We start from the raw sequence: 7781 nt of genomic DNA on the forward strand, positions 1-7781 counted from the left end.
AGTTTTATTGCTTCTTTAATCAGAACAGCCGTTTTCATCTGTGCTAACATAATTGCAAAAGGGTTTTCTAATGATCAGTTAGCCTTTTTAAAATGATAAACTTGGATTAGCTAACACAACGTGCCATTGGAACACAGGAGTGATGGTTGCTGATAATGGGCCTCTGTATGCCTATGTAGATATTCCATAAATCTGCCGTTTCCAGCTACAATAGTCATACAGTGTAGACATTAACATTGTCTACACTGTATTTCTGATAAATTTGATGTTATTTTATTGGACAAAATGTGCTTTTCTTTCAAAAACAAGGACATTTCTAAGTGACCCCAAACTTTTGAACGGTTGTGTGTATATATAATCTAAACAAATATACAAAGTTTCCATGTTCGAATCTCATCATGGCCAACTTTGCACCTACTTACTACTCTCTAGCTACTTTGCATCTACTTAGCATGTATGCTAACCCTTCTTAGTGTGTATGCTAACCCCTACTTCTAACCTTAACCCCTAGCCTTGCTTACGTTAACCAAAACAAAATGGAATTTGTAACATATTGTACATTTTGCAAATATTTTAACATATTGTATGAATTGCAATTTGTAACATCATACAAATTGTAATTCGTAACATATATGAAATGGATGATGGACATCAACAAATGAATGTATGCCATATGAAACGACATACAGTATCATACTAAATGGTGTGTCTCGGGTTTACGTACAGAATAATATGAAATGCTTTGAGACCAGGTTGAAAAGGAGCATAGGTGGTTCAAAGTGTGTGTGTGTGTGTGTGTGTGTCTCAGTCACCAGATCTAAACCTAATTGAACTCTTATGGGAGATTCTGGAGCGGCCCTTGAGACAGCATTTTCAACCACCAACAAAACATCAAATGAGGGAATTCAGACACTTGTAAAATCTCTGCCAAGGCGTATTGAAGCTGTTCTGGCAGCTTGCACTGACCAGCTGGCAACCGCCTTAACTAACACAGTACCTTCATGTTTCAAGCGGACCACCATAGTCCCTGTGCCCATGAATGCCAAGGTAACCTGTCTGAAATACTTTCGCCCTGTAACACTCACATCTGTATTCATGAAATGCTTTGAAAGACTGGTCATGGCTTACATCAACATCATCATCCCAGACGCCCTGGACCCACTCCAATTTGCATACCGCGCCACAGATCAACAGATGACGCAATCTCTATTGCACTCCACACTGCCCTTTTGCATCTGGACAAAAGGAACACCTACGTGAGGATGTTGTTCATTGACTCCAGCTCAGTGTTCAACACCATAGTGCCCTCAAACCTCATCACTAAGCTAAAGACCCTGGGAATGAACACCTACCTCTGCAACTGGATCCTGGACTTCCTGACGGGCCGCCCCCAAGTGGTGAGGGTAGGCAACAAAACATATTCTACGCTGAACCTCAACCTGGGGGCACCTCAAGGGTGCTTAGTCCCCTCCTGTACTCCATGACATCCGACTACAAGGGGCTACAGAGGGTACATCACTGGGGCCGAGCCCCCTGCCATCCAGGACCTCTATACCTAGCGGTGTCAGAGGAAGGCCCTAAAAATTGTAAAATACTCCAGCCATCCAAGTCATTGACTTCTCTCTGCCACCACACGGCAAGCAGTACCGATGCACTAAGTCCCGAACCAACAGGACCCTGAACCCAAGCCGTAAGACTGCTAAATAGTTAGTCTTGGTTGCTTTTGGTTAACTATTTATCTGCATTTACCCTTTTTTTACTCTCTTTTGACTCATCACATACGTTACTGTTTATCTATCCTGTTGCCTAGTCACTTTGTCCCTACCTACTGTATATATACAGTATCTATCTCTTACCTCATACCCCTGCACATGACTCGGTACTGGTACCCCGTGTATATCGCCAAGTTGTTACTCATTGTGTATTTATTCCTCTTGTTTTTTTCTGAAGATCCGAAAGTTAGTATTTCACTGTTAGTCGACACATGTTTAAAAAGCATGTGACATTCTATTTTATTTGACTTTATTTCTAGGTAACTTAAAGTTATTTTTGCGTAACCCCGGTACTCTGATATTATCTAACATCTCACAGTGGAATTCCAGAATCTCCTAAGTAGCTTGAATAACCAATCATATACGTCGACTGGTGAATGAGGAGCCCCTTCGTACTAAAGAGCCACTCGCCTGCCCTCTGATCATTCTCGAACACGCTGAACTTCCTCACATTCTTGCGGGTAATGTGGTGAGATGTCTTACTCCTAATATCAGAGAACCAGTGACCTTTTAAAGTTTTCTTTTGTTATTTTTTTTTAGACATCTCACAGTGGGATAGGGCCAACTCCCGTATTCCACATACTCTCCGAAGCACGGTAGTCCCAACGTATCAACCCTCAGAGACCCCAACACTGAGGACAGTATGCTCCATTGAAGGTGCAGTGATGTCTAGTCGGTAGAACCTCATAAAAGTATGAGGGGATGACCAACAAGCCTCATTGCAAATATCCAGTTTTCCTACCGTGTTCTTGTCCAAGCCTATATGACAGACCAAGTTAGTAGCTAGATAGACCCTAACATTGGTGAAAGCCTTCCCTCTGTCCAAAAGGTCCCGCAGGAACCTTAGGGGAGGAAAAGTGTAAGCAACACCCTTGGCCAATGGTCTGCCAGCTCATCCACCCCCAGTGGTGTGTCTCCTGCTAGCGCAAAGAACAATGGGCAGTGCACGTTTTCTTGCGATGCGAAGTGATCTGATCCACCACTACAATCTAGTCTTAATGGCCATATACTCATCTCAACCCGGCACAGCCAGAAGAGGACTGGCCTCCCCTCCAGAGCTTGGTTCCTCTCTCGGTTTCTTCCTAGGTTCTTTCTTTTCTATGGAGTTTTTCCTAGCCACTGTGCTTCCACATCTGCTTTGCTTGCTGTGTGGAGTTTTTGGCTGTGTTTCTGTATAGCACGTTGTGATATCTGCTGATGTAAAAAAGGGCTTTATAAATGCATTTGATTGCTTGATTGACTTGGGGAAAGATTCTCCTGTCCCATTGATGGGGATTCTCTCTAGACAATAACGCTGCTCCTACGTTCAGTACATCTGGGACATGAGTCACGCGTAGGGACAGTAGGTGTGCTCTGTTACACACACTGTCAAGATATTCTGTGGACGTGACACTCTGGCAGTTGATGTACACCACTACAGTTGTATTGTCTGTCCTTAAAGACGTGACTATTCCGAAGAAAGGATAGAAAGTTTCAGTGAAAGAAGCACTGTCAGCAATTCAAGGTAATTTGTGAGCAATGCAGAGTTGTGTGGTCCGTACTCCGTTTTATTGCATTTCATTCATGAACTGTGCCCCAGCCCATGATTGACACATCTCTCGTCACCACTTTCCTCATTGCCACAACCTTTTTAAGGGAGTACCAGTAACGAATATCAAGGGAGATTGAGATCTGGAGATTCAGGTGATGCCGTGTACACAGACACCCAGCACTGGAAGTCTCTCATCCTCAGTATGCCGAGAGGTACTTCCTGAGGTGGTGGACGCCATCAACCCCAGCACTCTGAGGCACGTCTTGAACGTGATTGATCGCCACCTGTGGAGCAGGGAGAGTCACTGTCGGAGATTGTGGCCTGATAAGAGAGAGTACCCCATTATTGCCTAGGTATTCTATTCTGTGTTGGCACCAAACAGCTTTTTCTGATCTTGAAACCTAGCTCGGGTTACAAAGGAAGTTGTGTCTTGTACCTCTTGTTCCTGGAATGGGGAGCAAAGTAGGTCATCGTCCATGAAGGCTGAATGTTTGGGGAGCCAAATTGTATTTTTGTTCTGTGTCCTTGGCATGACTTCTGGATACAGGCTTTTTTATTGAAAAGGACAGGGTTGACCCACTGGAATATGGGAACAGTGCTTGGTAGTGAAAATGTGTCTTCCTGCCCCAGCTGCTTGAACAAGACCTGGAGGGAGAGCTGTGGCATGGAGGGAAATCGCATAGAATGGATTCTTCCTTGAGTGAACCCATGAAAATGGGTTGCTGCACAAAGGGAAAGTTCTTAATAGCACAGATATGCCTTTCCCTGGGGAGGGGAGTGGGGCCGTGTTCCATCCGAGAGGTGGCAGGCCAGAGCATGGGGTGAACTGTTGCCTGCAAGGGAATCAAATGGGTGGGACCTCAATGTGGCTGCAGCGAAGGACCGTTTTCCCAACTGTTGGCCCCAGTTTGGGGACCCGAACTGTGGGGTCAATGCCCGTCACTGGGGGCTTTCCAGCATACAGTCCTGGTGCCAGCAAATTGCCCTCTCTCTGACACGAAGCCTTGGCTTGTGAAGGTGTAGGCCGGTTAGCCACAATTCCTGGGTCTACAAAGTAGACAGAAATGGAAGTCTTTGCCCTCCTCTTTCGAAGTTCTTACCTCTGCCGCATGGCGGCAACACCCGACCCAGACAGTTCCTTCAGCTCGACAGGAGCATCAAGGAAATCTGATTTCTCTTTGTCCATCAGGTTGAGCAACAAAGCTCTCTCCCCTACCACTGCAAGGCTCATGGAATGGCCCTGCATGCTCGGAGGTTGAGGTCTGGGTTAGGCTCGATCTCATCCCAAACGTCTGGATTAGGCTTGCCGATAGCTAGGAGATTATGCATCTCTAGTATCAAATCAGCCTGGTAAACCAGTAGTAGGGATGTAACGTTCAATGCCCGTACAGAACGTACAGCACACACATAGACCTTTTTGGTAGACGTGGATAAGCGGTCCGTCTTACCAGGGACAGAAGTGCATTTCATTGACGAGGCACTGGGGTTGAGGTGGTTGGCCAGTGACCACTGGTGGCTTGTCAAGGCCCAGCTCCACAATGCCCTCCAGGGCCAAGCACTGTAAAAGTGGGTGAAGGTTCTTGGGATAGCCCTCCATGATGTCCCACGAGGGCTGGGTCTACGAGGCAGTCTCCCGGCTCGAGTTAAGAGTGGGGACTAACTATATTGGGTTGTTCTGTAGCACTCCAGTGGAGAGTGTTAGCAGCAACAACCCCACAATAGATGCATGACCAGGGGTCGTCAAATGCTGATTCTGTGTGTTCGAGACCCAGGCAGATGACACAAGGACTGAGTGCCCTTGCTCGAAATGATCGCCCGCATAGGCACGGGTGTGCCAGTGCATAGGCAGGGTCAGGTCCTTGCTCGGTGCCACACGGGCTGAGCTAGCAGGTTTCATGGCTCCCCCTGAGAACAAAGTGAAACGTAACAAGCGTTCGCCACTTAGGCTAGTAACCTAGCTAGTTAGTACGGTTGTGTATGGAGACGCTAATCCTTTAACACTAGAACCACCAAGACGCTCAATCTAATAATTTTGTAATTTAAATATCTTAATTTCAATAAAAAACCTTGAACCCACCTGTCCCTTAAATGTGTGTTTTACACTCTAGCTGTACTTTCAGAAAAATATCATAAAATAGAACAACTTTGAGCATTTCATCCTGAAAGCATGCATATTTAAAAGTAGAATAGCCGGGCCTCAAGGAGTACCAGTAGCCACCAGTCCATAAATCCATTCAACTAGAAAGGCCTGGCCTCATTGGACCCCCCTTAGTGCCAATGTCATTTAGTTTTGTTTATGAAGGTGTTAAAACATTAGAATGCGAAATGTAAATATTTAAGAGTATAACGACCATACAGTTGAATTCGGAGGTTTACATACACCTTAGCCAAATATATTAACTCGGTTTTTCACAATTCCTGAATTTGAATTTTAATTCCCTGTTTTAGGTCAGTTAGGATCACCACTTTATTTTAAGAATGTGAAATGTCAGAATAATAGTGATTTATTTCCAGCTTTTAGCTTTTATTTCTTTCATCACATTCCCAGTGGGTCAGAAGTTTACATACACTCAATTAGTATTTGGTAGCATTGCCTTTAAATTGTTTAACTTGGGTCAAACGTTTCGGGTAGCCTTCCACAAGTTTCCCACAAGAAATTGGGTGGATTTTGGCCCATTCTTCCTGACAGAGCTGGTGTAACTGAGTCAGGTTTGTAGGCCTCCTTGCCCGCTCACGCTTTTTCAGTTCTGCCTCCAAATTCTCTATGGGATTGAGGTCAGGGCTTTGTGATGGCCACTCCAATACCATGACTTAGTTGTCCTTAAGCCAGTTTGCCACAATTTTGGAAGTATGCTTGGGGTCATTGTCCATTTGGAGACCCATTTGTGACCAAGCTTTATCTTCCTGACTGATGTCTTGATGTTGCTTCAATATATCCACATAATTTTCCACCCTCATGATGCCATCTATTTTGTGAAGTGCACCAGTCCCTCCTGCAGCAAAGCACCCCCACAACATGATGCTGTCAAAGGGTGTTGGGATGGTGTTTTTCAGCTTGCAAGCATCCCCCTTTTTCCTCCAAACATAACGATGGTCATTATAGTCAAACAGTTCTATTTTTGTTTCATTCCAGGTGATATTTCCCCCAAAAGTACGATCTTTGTCCACATGTGCAGTTGCAAACCGTAGTCTGGTCTTTTTAATGGCGGTTTTGAAGCCGTGGCTTCTTCCTTGCGGAGCTGCCTTTCAGGCTATGGTGATATAGGACTCGTTTTACTGTGGATATAGATTATTTTGTACCTGTTTCCTCCAGCATCTTCACAAGGTCCTTTGCTGTTGTTCTGGGATTGATTTGCACTTTTCACACCAAAGTACATTCATCTCTAGGAGAAGGAACGCGTCTCCTTCCTGAGTGGTATGATGGCTGCGTGGTTCCATGGTGTTTATACTTGCGTACTAATTTTTTGTACAGATGAACGTGGTGCCTTTGGAAATTGCTCCCAAAGATGAACCAGACCTGTGGACTTCTACAAAAAAAATTCTGAGGTCTTGGCTGATTTCTTTTGATTTTCCCATAATGGCAAGAAAAGAAGCACTGAGTTCGAAGGTAGGCCTTGAAATACACTGCTCAAAAAAATTAAGGGAACACTTAAACAACACAATGTAACTCCAAGTCAATCACACTTCTGTGAAATCAAACTGTCCACTTAGGAAGCAACACTGATTGACAATAAATGTCACATGCTGTTGTGCAAATGAAATAGACAACAGGTGGAAATTATAGGCAATTAGCAAGACACCCCCAATAAAGGAGTGGTTCTGCAGGTGGTGACCACAGACCACTTCTCAGTTCCTATGCTTCCTGGCTCATGTTTTGGTCAATTTTGAATGCTGGCGGTGCTTTCCCTCTAGTGGTAGCATGAGACAGAGTCTACAACCCACACAAGTGGCTCAGGTAGTGCAGCTCATCGAGGATGGCACATCAATGCGAGCTGTGGCAAGAAGGTTTGCTGTCAGCGTAGTGTCCAGAGCATGGAGGCGCTACCAGGAGACAGGCCATTACATCAGGAGATGTGGAGGAGGCTGTAGCAGGGCAACAACCCAGCAGCAGGACCGCTACCTCCGCCTTTGTGCAAGGAGGAGCACTGCCAGAGCCCTGAAAAATGACCTCCAGTAGGCCACAAATGTGCATGTGTATGCTCAAACAGACTCCATGAGGGTGGTAATGAGGGCCCGACGTCCACAGGTGGGGGTTGTGCTTACAGCCCAACACCGTGCAGGATGTTTGGCATTTGCCAGAGAACACCAAGATTGGCAAATTCGCCACTGGCGCCCTGTGCTCTTCACAGATGAAAGCAGGTTCACACTGAGCACGTGTGACAGAGTCTGGAGACGCAGTGGAGAACGTTCTGCTGCCTGCAACATCCTCCAGCATGACCGGTTTGGCGGTGGGTCAGTCATGGTGTGGGGTGGCATTT

This window comes from Oncorhynchus mykiss, chromosome 2, assembly GCF_057628025.1.
Source record: "Oncorhynchus mykiss isolate SJ-2025 chromosome 2, ASM5762802v1, whole genome shotgun sequence".
Lineage (NCBI taxonomy): Eukaryota > Metazoa > Chordata > Actinopteri > Salmoniformes > Salmonidae > Oncorhynchus > Oncorhynchus mykiss.